This window comes from Pseudophryne corroboree, chromosome 12, assembly GCF_028390025.1.
Source record: "Pseudophryne corroboree isolate aPseCor3 chromosome 12, aPseCor3.hap2, whole genome shotgun sequence".
NCBI lineage: Eukaryota > Metazoa > Chordata > Amphibia > Anura > Myobatrachidae > Pseudophryne > Pseudophryne corroboree.
In genome coordinates, this window is record NC_086455.1 from 77871257 (window position 1) to 77889028 (window position 17772).

The window sequence follows — 17772 nt, forward strand, 5'->3', positions numbered from 1 at the left end:
GGGGGTCTGCAAGAAAGGGCCGCCAACTCAGATACTCGTCTAGCTGAGGCAATAGCCAACAGAAAAACAACTTTCTGTGTCAGATAACGGAGCTCAACTGATTCTAAAGGTTCAAATGGAGAGGTCTGAAGAGCCGTAAGGACCAAGTTTAAATCCCAGGGAGGAACCGGAGGGACAAAAGGTGGTTGAATCCGAAGTACTCCCTGCAGGAATGTTTGAACCTCTGGAATATTTGCTAGTTTCTTCTGAAAAAGAACCGATAAAGCTGAAACCTGACCCTTTAGTGAAGAAAGCTTTAGGCCCTTGTCGAGACCCTCCTGAAGGAAAGAGAGTAGGCGAGGTAGTCTAAACAAATGCGGAGTCAGTCTCCGTTTTTCGCACCATGCAATGTAAATACGCCATATTCTATGGTAAATGCCTGAGGTCACCGGTTTCCTAGCTCGAATCATCGTCTGGACAACCGATCGAGAAAGACCTTTTGCCTTCAAAATCTTGGATTCAAGAGCCAAGCCGTCAAAGCCATCCGATGTAAATCTGGGTGGCGACAAGGCCCTTGAAGAAGCAGATCTGGTCGCAGAGGTAGACGAAAGGGATCTCCGACTACCATACTGCGCAGAAGAGTGTACCATTGTCGACGCGGCCAATCTGGAGTCACTAGAATCACTGCGAGACCCTCTCGCCGAATGCGTTGGAGTAGACGCGGAATCAGTGGGATTGGCGGAAACACATATCCCAGTTGAAATTGCCATGGGGCAGTAAGAGCATCGATCAGGATTGCCTGTGGATCCTGAGTCCTTGCTCCGTAGTGAGGAAGTTTCGCGTTGAGGCGAGACGCCATCAGGTCTATGTCTGGCATTCCCCATCGATCCACTAGAGAGAGAAACACTTCCTGATGAAGTTCCCATTCCCCCGGATGAATCGTGTGACGACTCAAAAAGTCTGCTTCCCAGTTTTCGACTCCTGGAATGTGGATCGCGGAGATCACCGGAACCCAGCGTTCCGCCCACGCGAGGATCTGAGCGACCTCTCTCATTGTGGACCAACTGCGAGTTCCTCCCTGTTTGTTGATGTAAGCCACTGCGGTGGCATTGTCGGACTGCACCCGAACTGGTTGACCCTGCACCATGGTTTGAATGCGAATGAGTGCATACCGAATCGCCCTTAGTTCCAGAATGTTGATTTGCAATTTTGACTCCTGATTGCTCCAGCGTCCCTGGAAGTGATGAGTCTGGAAAACTGCCCCCCAACCACTGAGGCTTGCGTCCGTGGTGACCATCATCCAAGACCAGATTGTGAACGGTGCACCCTTTTTCAAATTGTGACTGTGAAGCCACCAGTGAAGAGACTGACGAGTCTTTATCGACAAGCGGATCAACTGCAATTCGAGACGTGGTTCCGTCCGAGTCCAACAGTTGAGAATCTGCGTTTGAAGAGGACGGGCATGAAATCTGGCATATGGAACTGCCTCGAAGGAGGATACCATTTTGCCCAACACCTGCATACATCTGAGGACCGACACTACTGGTAAGTGTAACAGGGTTCGGATTCTCGACTGCAGATCCTGAATCTTGTCCGCAGGAAGAAACACCTTCTGGCTGTTGGTGTCGAATAAAAGTCCCAGAAAAATCATCTTCTGAGAAGGGAGTAGAGATGACTTTGGAAAGTTGATTATCCACCCGAACGATTGTAGAGTCTCCATTGTTAACTGCAGGTTCTGAGTGAGAATCTCCGCTGACGGTGCCTTGACCAACAGGTCGTCCAAATATGGAGTGATGTTGACCCTTTGGCAACGAAGAACTGCGACTACATGGCCTAAGACCTTTGTAAAAACTCGGGGAGCCGTAGAAAGACCAAAGGGAAGAGCTTGAAACTGAAAATGCTCCGGCCCGATTGCAAATCTCAGCAGAGACTGATGTCCTATCCAAATCGGGAAATGTAAGTAGGCGTCTTTTATGTCTATTGAAGCCAAATATTCCCCTGGCTCCATGGCGGCGATAATTGAGCGAATGGATTCCATCTTGAATTTTTGGGTTGAGAGATACGGGTTGAGAGCCTTCAGATTCAGAATGGGCCGAAACGAACCATCCGGCTTGTCCACAAGAAAAAGACCTGAGTAAAACCCCCGCCCCCTTTGATGAGAGGGAACCGGAATGATTACTCCATTTTGTAAGAGGTTTGTGATTGCCTGAAGAAGAGCTTGCCGTCTGGAGGGATCGTCTGGGAGAGGTGTTATGAATAGTCGGGTTGGGACCGTCTCTTCGAAATCCAACATATATCCTCTGGAAATGACCCCCATTACCCACCGATCCGGTTTCGATAGGAGCCACACTTCCCTGAACTGAAGTAACCGGGCCCCAACCTTCATTGATCCCTCCAGGGGACCTGAGACGTCATGCCTCAGGTTTGTCGGCAGGCTTACTGGCCGGTCTGCGAATAGCCTGATATCCTCTTCCTCTGAAAGAGCCCCTTCTTGGGAATCTGGAGGAAGCACGAAAGGATTGGAAGTTACCTCTGCCCTGCGTACGAAAGGACCGAAACCTTGTAGGTTTTGGTTTGTGAGGTGCAGATGGAAGGAAAGGGCTCTTTCCTCCAGTAGAATCTGAAATAATCTTCTTTAACTCTGATCCAAAAAGGAACTCACCTTCAAAAGGCACAGCCGTCAATGTTTGCTTTGAGTCAGAATCAGCATTCCAAACTCTAAGCCACAAAGAGAGTCTTGCAGATACTGTCAAGGCTGAAACCCGGGTGTGTAGCGCAACCGAATCCAACAAGGCTTCACCCACATAAGTGAGTGCCTCCGAAATCTGTTCCGCTACGTGAATGGCTTCCGACGGATCATCCGACTGCATTCCCGATACCACCTGTGCAAGCCATTCATCCACGGCCTTAAGTACCCAGGCACTCGCCAGTACTGGACGGAGAGAAACACCTGATAAAGAAAACATAGATTTTAGTAATGCTTCAATCTTTCTATCAGTAGCGTCTTTTAAGGTCACAGACTGTACCGACGGAATAACCGTAGCTTTTGCTAGATGTGAAATAGGAGCATCTACCTTAGGGGCCGTCTCCCAAAATTTCGTATCTTCCTCTGTAAAAGGATATAGAAATCTTAACTTTTTAGGCGCCTGAAAACGAGAATCCGGTTTAAGCCAGGGTTCTTTTAAAATATCCGCAAAGTGAGAATAAGAAGGGAAGGCCGTAACCTGTCTCTTTTGTCGTTTGAAGAAGGGGGAAGGAGTTTCCTCTACCACCGTGTCCTGAATATTAAGAGTCTGACGAATGGCTTCTATTAACAATCTAACACCTGAACTAGTAGAAGGTTCCTCTTCTTCCCAAGCCGAAACTTCATCCCATTCAGGATCTACCTCCCCCTCCTCCAATGGAGATGCCAGGGTGTCCGCCTCCTCACCTGGAAATGCTATAGCAGGTAACGGCTGCGATCGTTTAGTAGCAGTCGAACTGCTGGCAGCATTTACAAACTTATTCAAAGATTGAGTTAAATCAGTGAGGCACTTTCCCATATTTTGGGCCCATAAAGGCTCCACCTGAGTCCGAGCAGATTCAGTCTCCCTAGATTGACGCAAATCTGAAATGGCGTCCACCATGTTTTTAACCCATGGGGGCGTCGGCTGATCTGCGGAACCTCCCTGCTGATCTGTCACTGATGCACCAGAGCATGAAGCACATAAGGTACCTGCGTCAGAACTACCTTTAGCCAGCTTTGAGCCACACTGAGAGCAGGAAAAATAAACTACCGAGGCCGTTTTTCCCTTTGTAGGTCTGTCCGGTTTACTAGTCACTTTTTCCATTCTGAAGGTATACACTAAAATAAAATCACCCTAAACCTTCTGACTAATGAGCTGTGTTAACAATCTACATTAAGGATAGAGTGGGACCTAATCCAGGATAACTGAGTGCAAGTCAGAGACTCTCCTTATTAGGTTAATCCCTAGGTGGATTCCAATATGGCCTGTAATCCCCCCTTTGATCAGCCCCCTCTATACTTGCGATTATGTTAAAATTCTCCCCCTGGCAGGCTCCGTGTGTGAAGCGCACAGCGTCCCCCTGTCTCCGTGCAGAAGAAGATGGCGTCAGGCAGATTGGCGCGGGCAGAGCAGGGCGGGAAGCCGTCCCTGCACTGCTGACGTCACCCCGCGCTGAAACCGGAAGTTCGGGCCGCCGCGCGCCGCTACTCACAGCGTCCGCGGCGGCTTCTAGCTGGTCCCCGGGAGTCAGAAGATTCTCCCGGACCAGTCTGCCATCTGTCCCCACAACCCTCCAGGTCTCTCACTGCGGTTGTAGGGGAGAAATCTCCGGCGCCGCTCCCGCTGGCGGGCGGGCGGGGCTCGGCTGAGTGAAATAAATGAGTGAAATAAATAGGGACAGCCCAATACTGTCGGTGACAGATTGTGGCTGTCCGTTACCTTTCTTCTGTCGTCGTTAATGTACAAAGGCCCCAGTGACCCAGGTATGGTGGCCTTTCTAGACAGCATCCTCGAGTGGAATATTAGTCCACTCCATCAATACCTGTCACCCGTAAACAGGGACTAGGCATCCTGTAAACAACAAACAAAAAAAAAAAAAAAAATCTAGGAGAAATAAAAACTGTGTCTGTACTCCACAGGCACAAAATAAAAACTGAATATGGCTGAGCAGGAAGGAGATGGGAGGGGTTAGAGGGGGGAGGAGTCAGCTTTAGATTCTGTGCCAAACTCCACTACCACACACCTCTAACCCACAAGTAACGGCGCAGCGTCCCCCAGATGGAGGACAGAGAAATAGGGTGAGCTGACAAGTCTGGCTACCAGAGTTAAAGCTTTGTATCAGAAGCTTAGGCTCCTCTCCTCCCCCTCTTACCACACCTCTGCCTGTATCAGCCAGTTAATAGCAAGCCCAAGGAGAGGGATAAGTGGAGAGGAGGAAAAATAAAACCATGCACACAGAACACAACACACAAAATGTGACCATCACATTTGCAGGGGACAAAACCTTTAGAAAGCCAGGGCCAAAGGGAGGGTGTCCAGTGTCCACCATGGACGTCAAGCAGAGGATTTAACAAGAGTGAACCCAAGAATCCTATTTTCTCTGTCATCCATGGAGGACACTGGAACCATGGGACGTCTCAACGCTGTCTCCTTATGGAAGGGAATGTTCCTGTGCTGTACTGAGGACCATGCATCCAAAAGTGCATCCTTAGAGGCAAAGAAGGGGACCACGTAGCCTCCTGGCATAGCTGTTCCACAGAAGCATTATGCGGCACTCCTAGCCACCCAGGAAGTTTCTACCAACTTAGTGGAACAGCCACAATCAAGGAACGGAAACAGCTTGCTGGCCAACATGTAAAACTGCTGGATCACTAAGCAGATACAACGTGCCAGAGTCTGACTGGCCATCCCCATTTGTTAACATCAAAGGACAAACAAGGAGTCCTGCCAGCAAATATTCTTGGTTCTGGTCCACGTAGATGCTGAGAGCCCGCACTACATCCAAGGTAGCCAGGTATCTACGGATTTGTATGGAATCTGGACATCATCTTCCTCAAGTAACCAAGTCTGGTACAAAGCACAGCCCGGTCAGGATGAAAGAAGATTTATGATCTTCTCCATATAGGCCCTACAATCCTCTTACATCAGACATCCTATGGGTAGAAAAAAAAGACAACAGGATAAGTTTTCAGCGTGACCAAACAAAGGTCAATGTAGTCCAGTGGCTCGAACTGATGAGACTGAAGGGCCCGCAGTACCAGCAGCAAGTCCCATGGCTCCACCAAAGGAAGGAAAGGTGGTTTGATATGCAGGACTCCATGAAGAGAGAACAGCACTGCTGGCCAAAGAGGAATCTTGCACTGGAAGAAAAAAAAAACTGAAAAAATAGGATTTTGGTACTTACCAGGTAAATCCTTTTCTTTGAATCCATAGGGGGCACTGGAGTACTCTTGGGATATGGACGGGCGTAGCCGAACAAAGGCACTGAATATTTAAATTTAGGACCCTCCCCCCCCTCCATATCCCCGAGTACCTCAGTGTACTCTCTCAGTGTTTTTTACTGAGCGAACAGGAACGATATAGAGAGGTTGACAATGGAGAATACCTATAACCTAACGGACAACAACAATGTTGACCCATAACCTTACTGTCAACTAAACAGTTGACACCATAACCGATAGAACTTTATAATTTGAACCAATCGGTGAAAATGTGTTACCATAAGCTCTTCTGAGCTTAATATCAATCAAGTAAACTTGTTACCCTAAGCTCCCTTGAGCTTAAAACAACCCAGGTAAAACTGCTCTGGGTGGGCGTCCAGTGCCCCCTATGGATTCAAAGAAAAGGATTTACCTGGTAAGTACCAAAATCCTATTTTCTTTATCATCCACTAGGGGTCACTGGAGTACTCTTGGGACGTACCAAAGCTTCCCTCGTGGGCGGGAGAGCTGTTTGATACTTGTAACAGTAGGCAGCCCAAAGCTAAATGCTGATGGCGCCCCCATTTATAACGTGTAAACGTGCACAAACGTGGTGCACATTAAGGCTATATATCCGCCTTTTAGACACTCCACGACCCACTGGGTCTGACATTCCCACAGAACCTGTGGGATGAGCTATTACTGACGTAGGCGATTGTAACTTAGCCTTAAAGTAAGCCTGACTTGTAGTCATTATTATTACCCAACTGGATAATGTCTGCTGAGAAACTGGCTAACCCCAGTTGGCAGTATCATAGAGAACAAACAACGTATTCATATCACGTACTGTTGACGTTCGGGACCTATATAAACGCGTAATGCGTGTACCACATTCAGAATTGTAGAATGTGCTGTCCACACAGGAACCCCTATTGGTATATTGATGTGAAGAATACGAAAGCGTGATTCGTCCGAAGATCTGCTTTGTCATGAGGAAACTCAAATACGGTGGCTTGGAATACAAGGCACCCAAATATGAAAACAAAACCCTTGCCGAAGCCAAGGCTAGAAGAAAAATGTTTTCCAAAGTGAGAAACTTAATTCCCATTTGTTGAAAGGGTTCAAAATATGAAAACTGTAAGAAATCTGAACCCAACTTCAAGTCGCCTGGCGCTGTAGGTGGGATAAATAGAGTCTGAACTTTGATGACACCTTGTAGAAAAATGTGTACAGACGCAAATAGAGGCAAACGTCTTTGAAAATAAGTTTACCACACAGATACCTGCACTCTTCGTGCAGATCAACGCAGTTTTCCATCCCACCCCGTTTAACAGAATACGGGTAACTTGAAGGACGATGTTGGAAACTTCCGAGGTTTACAACCTATGTAAGCACACGAAATTTTGTAAAAATGAGCTGCCTTAAGCGGCTTACTATTTCGTAACATGGTTAGTACCACCGATACTGTAATGCTCTATTTCTTAAGAGGGCGGTCTGAACCCTCACCCCGTCAACCGCATCTGCGGTACATAGCTAATAGGTACCTAGGTAACTATGGGTAAACTAACGTTCCCTGATGTAACAGGTTGGACGTATTATGAGCGGGCCAAGATCGTGTGCAAGTATTCCTTGAAAATTCGAGAAGCAACTTCTCCGACACACATGAGATACCATCAGTATGACTGTGACGAACTGTCTTATGATCCGTTTTGACAATGGAGAGAGCAGCGGAAAATGGTGGAGCCAGATACACGATGCTGAATGACCACATGAATGTGAGAGACTCCACCGCCACGGCCCTTGTGATCTGTTTTGTACACATACTGAGCTTTCCTAATTGTGGCGAGATGCCATCATGTATACTTGAGGGTAACCCCCTTCTGTGGACTCACCTATGAAACACCTCTGGATTTAATGTCCAGTTCTCAGGATCCAAATCCTGACGGGTGAGATCATCTGTCTAACAGATGTCCACTCACGTAATGATCTCTTGACATTTTCACATAATGGTGTTCTGAGCTATTGAGGATTTGAGTCACATGCCGCATTGCCATGCGGCTTCTTGGTTCTCACTGGTTGTTGTGTATGCAACTGCCGTTGCCTTGTTTGACTGCTTAAGGCCAGCGTGAGGCAGGCATCAAAAATTTACATGAAACTCACGGTTGTTCCTCTCCACGGAAATCTTTATAAAAGGCGAAAGATTTATTCATTCTGAAGAGAAACCAGAGTATATTCCTGGTCAAACTGAAAGCGAATCATGTATTGCATTGGAAAATGCACAGAGTTCTAGGACATTTATCGACAGCAATCTGTCGTGTTTTAGAACCTTTGTTGCTGATTTTAACTACAAATCCTGACCCTCTGCGACTGTCGTCCAGAGTATATGCACCCTTTTCCCTCTGTGGGAAACGCGAGTGAAGGGTGGCGAACTAAATTGAAAACACATCTTTATTCTTAATAGGTGAATACACCAATGTACCGCTAGTGTGCGTGTTTTGCACTAATTACTAGATGTACATTTGTTATTGCTGGTGTAGTAGGTAAAAGTCTTTGATTTACCGTATTTATAATCTTACCTAGGAATTGACATCGTTTAGACGGCATTAGATGCGATTGTTTTCGAACTTGATCTGCTACCGCAGTATACTTTAGTAGCGCAAGTTAGAGGAACTTTGTTGAGACAGAGTTTTTATGTGAGATGAGCTATCATCCCAACATCACTTTGGTAAATACCCAAAGCGATAAGCAACGGTAGCCATGAAATGGTTAATGGTTGTGGCGATTTGCAACCGCTAGAACCTGTGATGCACAAACCGGACTGGGTAAATACGCATTGTGAAGATCAAATGCAATTATGCAATTTTGTGGCTCCAATAAGCAAATACTAACCGCAGAAAATTCATTTTCTAACTGTAGTAAATGACTTGCTGATTGATATTGCGACGGAGCTGTTTGGTTTTGCTCAAACAGAGGGGAATAAGTAACTCTGACTCTGTTGGCGTACTACTGCCTGGTTTATAAACCAGCAAAGACTAATGACAACTTGCCAAACCGTTCAACAGAGGCAGTTTTGTACTTTAAGCTGTAAATAGCTGAGACATGTATGAGTTGAAGTCCTGAAACCTCGCAAATGTAACATGTAAAGACCCGCTTCCACAATTGTAAACGAGGTCCTCAAACCACTGGCTTGCTGACTGTAACGTCCTGTCGTTACAATGCGTGACTGTTTCTTATAAAGAGATAAAACGCCGTTACAAATATACTGTATGCGGTAATGGTACAAGTATATCAAATTTATGAGCAAACCAGCTCTGGCCTTGTCGCGCTTAACTAGCGACAATGAAAATAACCAGCGTTAGCAGACGCTTTACAGATATACTCTGCAGCTTGTTTTACCAGAGATCGTCATTGTTTTATACATAGATTCTAGTGACCCAAATGTATTCTGGGTTTTTATAATGTTTGACAGAAAATCATCTAGCAATGGCGGATCGCGTCCCTTTGGAAACGATTATGTATGGTTGTTAACAACCCCCCGCACTATCTGAGTGCTGGACTAATGTACCCTTCTCACTCGTAGTTATAATTTGACCTAGAATCGTGTATTAAATTATAAGACCAGTGAAATAAACACTCTGGTACCCAAAGGGAAATTGGCCCTTTGGAACGACTGTCTTTTGTTAGAGCTGGCGGAGTCATTTCGAGACTCGATGTTACCGCTCTTTTAATTTGAATTGCCAATGTTAACATAGGATTTTTAAAATTATTTTTAGTCTGCACTATAGCCTTACTTGCTATGTAGACAGACACCATAAAATAATAGGCAATAGACAGACACTTGCACGACTTAATGAAGTTATTATGTGTCATATATATATATGTTATTGCTGAACAGCATATTCATATGAAACTCAAGCTTGTTTCTCTCTACGGAAATCTTTAGCAAAAAACGAAAGATTTATTTGATATGAAGAGAAATCAAAGTATTCTTTATGTGAAAGGCAGTTCACATGGGCATATGAAACCCGAACCAAATTCCTACTAACTTCCCTGCGCCTCTGGTGGCTTAGAGATGTAGGGCAGGAATGTTCTAGAATTAATTAGAAATACAGATTACATGGCTAACTGATGTGAAACTGAACCAAAAAATTCCCACTAACACCCCTGCGCCTCCTTGTGGAGTATAGGTGTATGGGCGGAATGTTCTGGAAATATAATCTGGAAGAACAGCAATGATTAAAATGACCGTCATGCCATGCTTCCACTGAAAATCACAGGACAGGTTACCTGCTGCCGTGTTAATATAGTCTTAATAGCCTATTATAAATATAGGCTTAATAGCCTATTCTACAGATACAGGCCTATTATACAGTAAAATCCATTAACTGTTTAAACACTAAGCAGTCTCTTACCCCATGCAGCCTTCTGCTGCTATGGGCTTTACTCAACACTGCCTGCAGTGAATTGTATTATTTCCAATATATCTTATTCCCAAGCAGCCTTTGCTGCTGCTATGGGTCAATAACTTGTTTAAAACTGAGCAGTCTCTTATTTAAAACTGAGCAGTCTCTTAACCCATGCAGCCTTTGCTGCTGCTATGGGCTTTACTCACCTCACCCCCCTGCAGCCGCGCTGCTTGTGATGTAGCTTTTAACTTCTCCCTGTGCAGCGGCCGGAAGCGAGTGCAGGGAGCTTAGGTAAACCTGGGGAGCGCTGCTATATTGCGCCGGGGAGCCCTCCGGAAGAACGGGCGGCGCCTCATACAGCAGTGGCCGGGTGCAGCGCTGGAAGAGCGGCCGGCGTCTTTAGTGACGTACGGCCGGTCGGAGCTTTAGACCCGGGTACGCCGAGTGGCTGCTTGGGCGGCGCTCGCGTACAGTGGCTGGGAGAGCGGCCGGCGTCTGTGAATGACGTGCGGCCGCTCGGATACTTCTACAGTGGCAGAGTCTGATACAGTGGCTGGGAGAGCGGCCGGCGTCTGTGAGTGACGTGCGGCCGCTCTCTTCGTTTAGCGAGTATCCCTAATGAGCGCGCTGTAAGCGGCGGCAAAGCGGTGACAAGAAAGGCTTTCCCCACACAGCAGGGCGGCAGCGTGAGCTGACCGCCCTGACCCCCCTCATACCTTGTAGTGCCGCACTTCTGTAAGCTCCGTCCAAATTGTGACGGGGCTTTCATCCTGGCTGTGACGGAGCTTCTTTCTGTAAGCTCCTCCAGCTCCAGTTTTCAGATCTCCTCCTGGCTGTGACGGGGCTTCGTCCAGTTGCAGTAGGAGACAGTGTCTGCCTGTGGCTGTGAGGGTGCTCTTTGTGAGGACCGACACGCCATGCGCTGCCTTGTAGCGCCTGTGGCTGTGAGGGTGCTCTTTGTGAGGACCGACACGCCATGCGCTGCCTTGTAGCGCCTGTGGCTGTGAGGGTGCTCTTTGTGAGGACCGACACGCCATTCGCTGCCCGTGCAGCGGCACTATCCCGGACCCATGTTTTTCCAGAAACTGGGAAGGGATGTGCCAAGTGTAAAAATAAAAATTAAAAATAAAAATTAAAAATAAAAATCCAAGTGTGGTTATACCACAAGCCGATGTTCGTGCTGTGAGCACCGAAAAAACACTGAGAGAGTACACTGAGGTACTCGGGGATATGGAGGGGGGGGAGGGTCCTAAATTTAAATATTCAGTGCCTTTGTTCGGCTACGCCCGTCCATATCCCAAGAGTACTCCAGTGACCCCTAGTGGATGATAAAGAAAGGGCCGACACTTGAACTTTCACGAATGAAAAGCAAAAGGACCATTTACAGGTCTGCCAGTAATAAAAAATAAAAATCCTGGAAACAAAACACCATCGGCGTAACATGCCTGACAAAATATAGGGATATTTGTTTACTTACCGTAAAATCTCTTTCTTTGATTCCATCTGGTGGATGCTGCGCACTTACTAATGGGTTAGAGTGTGTGAGTAATGGGCCCTACACACTGGACGAGAATACTGAAAGATATGAACGATCTTGTTCATAAATGAACGAGATACCGTTACTATCTTTCAGTGTGCCCCGTCGCTTGTGCATGCAGGCCAGTATGGACGATCTCGTCCATATTTGCCTGCACTGCTATGGAGCCGGGTGATAGGGGGAATGAAGAAACTGCGCTCCCCCCGTCACTGAACCCCCCCGCGAGTCGCCCGTCGGCCGTATCCGCCGTCGGGCAGCTCGGCGGCGGATCGATAAATGTGTAGGGCCCTTAAGGAGTTTGGCACAGAACCTATAGAAAACTAACTCCTCCCCCTCTTACCCCTCCTATCTCCAGCCTGACCAACAAGCATCTCAGTTAACGTTTAGCGAAGCCTAAGGAGACAAAACAGAATGAAACCAACAAACCAGACAAATATATACGGGAGGGATCGCAGCATCCCCCAGATGTTATCAGAGAAAGATTTTACGGTAAGTTAACAAAAATCCCTATTTCTCTTTCATCTATCTGATCTGGGGGACGCTAATGGGATTTCCCAAAGCAAGCTAATTAGAGGAGGGAGACCCAGACAGTATAGCTGTCTGTAAAATTTGACGCCCAACAGAGGCAGTCTCCAAACCAAAAGTATGAAAACGGTAGAACTTTGTGAAGGTATGCACGGACAACCAGGTTGCTGCTCTACACAACTGCTCGACAGATACACCCCCACGAACAGGCCAAGAGGCTCCAACAGCTCTAGTCGAATGAGCCCGTATGGGGTCAGGAACCGTAACATTGAAAGAAACGTAGGCCTGTCGAATAGCCAGTCACCCAACGAGCCACCGTGTTTTTACAAGCCGGCCAACCGCGTTTGGGTGAGTCAATCAAAAATCAACAACGTATCCATACGACAAATAGATTCGGTACGAGACAAATAAATGCGTAAAGCCCTAACAACATCCAATAAGGCCAAACAGTTATCCTCTCCGGAGGAACGAGTAAACGCCGGCAGCACAATGTCCTGATTAAGGTGGAACGCCGACACAACCTTTCGGAAGAAAGAAAGGTTTTGTAGGCAAAACCACTCGGTCATCATGAAAAACCGACAAAGGCGGTCTTAAAGAAGGGCCGCCAACTCCGAGACACGTCTGGCCGAAGCAATGGCCAAAAGGAAAACAACCTTGAGTGTGAGGTACCTTAATTCCACAGAGTCCAATGGTTCAAACTGAGTTCTCTGAAGAGCTGTACGAACTAAATTTAAGTCCCAGGGAGGAACTGGGGGAACAAAAGGCGGTTGAATCCTAAGCACTCCCTGAAGAAACGTCTGGACCTCTGGAATGAGAGGCAACCGTTTCTGATTAAGCGGAAACCTGCCCTTTAAGGGAGGAAAGTCTTAGTCCTTTAGTGAAACCATCCTGAAGGAAAAATAGCAGGCGAGGTACTTTAAATAGGTCCAGTGTCAAGCAATGTAATTACGCCACACCCTGTGATAAATTCCAGAAGTTACTGGCTTCCTAGCCTGAAGCATCGTTTTCACAACTGGCTGAGATAATCCTTTTGCTCTTAAATTTCTGGATTCAAGAACCAGATACCATCAAAGCCAGTCGATGTAAATCTGGGTGACGACACGGTCCTTGAAGAAGAAGATCTGGTCGCAGAGGTAGACTGAAAGGCTCAACCGACTACTATGCTGCGCAGAAGCGTGTACCACTGGCGACGCGGCCAATTTAGAGCCACAAGAATGAATGGCAGGCCTTCTCGCCGAAAGCATTGAAGTATTCGTGGAATTAGGAGAATTGGTGGAAACATATCTCAGTTGAACCTGCCATGGAGCTGTCAAGGCATCGATTAGTGCTGCCTGAGTGTCCTTAGCACGTGACCTGTATTCAGGGAGCTTCTTGTTTAGACGAGACGCCATTAGATCTATATCGGGCATTCCCCACAGACAGAGCAAGAAACACCTCCTGGTGAAGCTCCCACTCTCCCGGGTGAACAGTGTGACGGCTTAAGAAATCTGCTTCCCAATTTTCGACTCCCGGAATGTGAATCGTGGAGATGGCCGGAACCCAGTGCTTTACCCACCGGGGAATATGTGAGACCATTCATGGCGTTCCAACTTCAAGTTCCGCCCTGTTTGTTTATGTAAGCCACTGCCGTGGCGTTGTCGGACTGAATACGCACTGGATGACCCCGGACCATGGTCTGTATTTGAATGAAAGCATACCGGATCCCCCTCAATTCCAAAATGTTGATCTGTAACGTTAATCCTTGACAGGTCCAGACTCCCTGAAAATGATGAGTCTGAAACACTGCTCCCCAGCCCGTGAGGCTGGCGTCCGTGGTGACCAACATCCAAGACCAAATAGCGAACGGAGCTCCCTTGGTCAGAGTGTGGCTGTGAAGCCATCCGTGGAGAGATTGACAAGTCTGTACCGACAAACGGAACAATTGCGAGTCCAGGCGAGGTCCCATCCGAGCCCAAAGCTAAGAATTTGAGCTTGAAGGGGTCGTGCTTGAAATCTGGCATAGGTCACTGCTTCGAAGGTTGCCACCATCTTGCCTAATACCTGCATGCATCTGAGAACTGAGACTATCGGCAGCTGTAACAGTGCTCGAATTCTGGAACGTAAGTCCTGAATCTTGTCCTGAAGAAAAACTTTCTGGCTCTTGTTGTCGAATAAGAGTCCTAGAAACACCATCTTCTGGGAAGGAAGCAGGGCCTATTTTGGAAAATGTATTATCCACCCGAATGACTGTAAGGTGTCTATTGTGAGCAGCAAGTGTTGGTGAAGAACCGTCTCTGATGGAGCCTTGATTAACAGATCATCCAAGTAGGGAGTAATGTTGACTCCCTGACACCTCAGTCCCGCCACGATATGGCACATGATCTTTGTAAACATCCGAGGAGCCGTGGAAAGACCGAACGGAAGAGCCTGAAACTGAAAATGCCAAGGGCCGACTGCAAATCTCAGAAGATATTGGTGACCTGTCCAAATGGGAACATTTAACATATCCTCTGGAGATGACCCCCGTCACCCACCGATCTGGTTTCGACAGGAGCCACACTTCCTTGAACTGTAGTAACTGAGCCCCGACCACCAGTGATCCCTCCGGAGACCTCGAAGCGCCATGCGGCAGGCTTGTCGGTAGACTTGATGGCTAGTCTACGAGTTGCCTGTGTTGCCCTACCTCTGAACACTCCTCTACGTGGAAATCTTGAAAAGGCCTGAAAGGACTAGAAACTTCCCCTGCCCTGAGTAAGAAAGAACTGAAACTTCGTGGTTTTCGGTTTTTGAGGGGCAACGGGAAGAAAAGGACTCTCGCCTCCAGTAGTATTGGAAATAATTTTCGTTAGTTCCGAGCCAAAAAGAAACTCCCCTTCAAAGGGCACAGCTCTTAAAAATCTGTTTGGAATCAGAGTCAGCGTTGCAAACCCGAAGCCAGAGAGATCTTCTTGCCGTTACAGCTAATGCAGACACACGTGACTGGAGCGCAGCAGAGTCCAACAAGACCTCTCCTACACACGTTAGAGCTTCAGAAATCTGTTCTGCTAATTGAATAGCTTCAGATGGATCGTCAGATTGCATTCCAGACACCACCTGTGCTAGCCAGTCAACCACAGCCTTAAGCACCCAAGCGTCAGCGAGGATTGGACGTAGAGAAATATCTGATAAGGCAAACAGATTTAAGAATTGCTTCTATTTTTCTATTTGTAGGATCCTTCAAGGTAACGGATTGTACAGAGGGAATAACGGTAGCCTTCGCCAAGTGTGTAATAGGGGCATCTATCTTTGGGGCTGTTTTCCAAAATTGTGTGTCCTCCTCCGTAAATGGATACAAAAATCTCAATTTCTTAGGGGCCTGGAAACGAGAGCCCGGTTTAAGCCAGAGCTCCTTCAAAATATCTGCAAAATGTGAATAAGAAGGGAAGACAGCCACTTGTCTTTTCTGCCTTGTGATAAAGGCTGTTGAAGTCTCCACCACCGCCGTATCTGGAAGATTAAGAGTCTGACGAATGGCTTCTATCAGTAAACACCTGAGCTTGTAGAGAGCTCCTCCTCTTCCCAAGTCAAAGCATCCTCCCACTCCGAGTCTACTTCGCCTTCCTCTAAGTGAGAGGCTACCGAATCTAACTCCTCCCCTGGAAAAGTTACAGCGGGAAATGGGTGTGAGCGTTTAGTGGCTGTAGTATTAGACTGATCTGCGGAACCTCCCTGCTGGTCCACTACCGGTGTTCCAGAGCACGTAGTACATAGAGTACCCCCGTCCGTGCTACCTTTTGAAAGCTTGGAACCACATTGTGAACACGCAAAATAAACAACCGAGCCTGCTTTCCCTTTTGCAGTCTTGTCCTTTTTATTGGCCATATTACTATTTTTACCAGTGTCCATAAAACAGTAATAAGTAAGAAAAAAAAAATCTAAGAATGTGCCCTGAAAATATTTTATTTATATATATATATATATATATCTATATTTATAAACACATTGATAATATAGTACTTGCTGTTGCTTGTCCCCTTCTGTAAGAAAACAGAATGAGAATTCCAGTATGTGTGCGTGTGACAGCTGCGCAGCATCCCCCGTACTGTAGCCCCGCCAGCGTGCATAAGATGGAGCCCGGAGCTCAAGACCTTTCACACAGAAAGTGGGCGGCTGTGCGCGCGGGACTATCAAGGTGGGAAGCGTCTTGTTCCCCTTCAGCTTTACCGCCGCGGCAGTCAGAAAATGCCCTTCATTAGAAGGACCGTCCACCGCTGAAAGCCGCAGCTCCCCTTCTGGAGAAGGACCGCGGCACATCTGTCACTGTCTAGCGGGGAGAAAGTAACCTCCTTTCACTCCCGCTCTGCACAAATCGTTTCGGGGGAAGAGGAACACTGAAAATAAATGTCACATACATATATACACCAACATAATAGAAGGCACAGCCCAGGTTGTGGCTGTCCTACCTTAACAATGCCTCCTCGGATCCTGACCGGACAGAGAGTCCCAGTGACCTGAGTATGGCGACAATCCAGAGGCATATTAGAGTGGAAAATACGACCTACTCAAGCTAACCCCACTCTAGTTGTACCTTCCATCTGTATACAGGGACTAGGTACCTCAAATAACCAAACAAAGGAACAAAAAAACCTAACTAAAAGCTATAGGCAAAAAACTGTGTCTGTACTCCACAGGCACAAAACTAAAACGGAGATGCTTTTTGGTCAGGCTGGAGATGGTAGGGGTTAGAGGAGGGAGGAGTTCGTTTTCTATAGGTTCTGTGCCAAACTCCTTACCCACACACCCTAACCGATTAGTAAGCACGCAGCGTCCCCCAGATGGATAAAAGAGAACTAAATTGAACTAGTCCCACCACACACATTAAAATATTATGTAGAAAACTGGCTTTCGGACAGAAAGCATGGTATGGACCACGGAATCAGAGAAACCCTTAGCGTTCAACAGGGCTGTCTCAATAGCTAACCCGTCAAAGCCGAGTGGAGTCTGGGTGTAGGCAAGGGCTCGAAGACCAAAGGTCTGGCCTCAGAGGAAGGTGCCAAGACATCTACTGACAGCTGTTTGAGATTAGCGTACAAAGCTTATTGCGGCCACAAAGATGACAAAGCCGCCCTCCAGCTTCAGTTTGCAAATAATTCGAGACACCATCACAATAGGAGGAAAGATGTAAATGAGGGGAAATATCCAGAGAACTGATAGAGCATCTACCAGTAAAGCCCCGGACCTTGGGTGTGGTAGCAATACTGGGGAAGCTTGTGGTGATGAGAGACCACCATGTCTATATCTCGATAAACCCAGAGACTAACAGCTGGAACACATCAGGATAGAGAGACCGCTTGGATTGACATGGTAGCTGAGAAAATCTGCTTTCCAGTTCTGGACTTCCAGGGTATAAACTGTTGGAAGCGCTTACTTCTCTCATGGCG

The 17772-nt window shown here is 47.1% G+C and overlaps 1 protein-coding gene, 1 non-coding gene and 1 pseudogene across 4 annotated transcripts in view; all 3 read right to left on the reverse strand.

Moving 5' to 3' along the window:
* RBM25 (RNA binding motif protein 25) overlaps nt 1-17772 on the reverse strand; it is a 228273-nt gene that overhangs the window by 11382 nt on the left and 199119 nt on the right. The gene's annotated exons all lie outside the window — the stretch shown is intronic.
* Nucleotides 8024-8136, reverse strand: LOC134981579 (U5 spliceosomal RNA). Its single transcript, XR_010190705.1, has one exon. It is a non-coding gene; the product is annotated as a U5 spliceosomal RNA (small nuclear RNA).
* On the reverse strand, nt 9785-9892 carry LOC134981616 (U5 spliceosomal RNA; annotated as a pseudogene).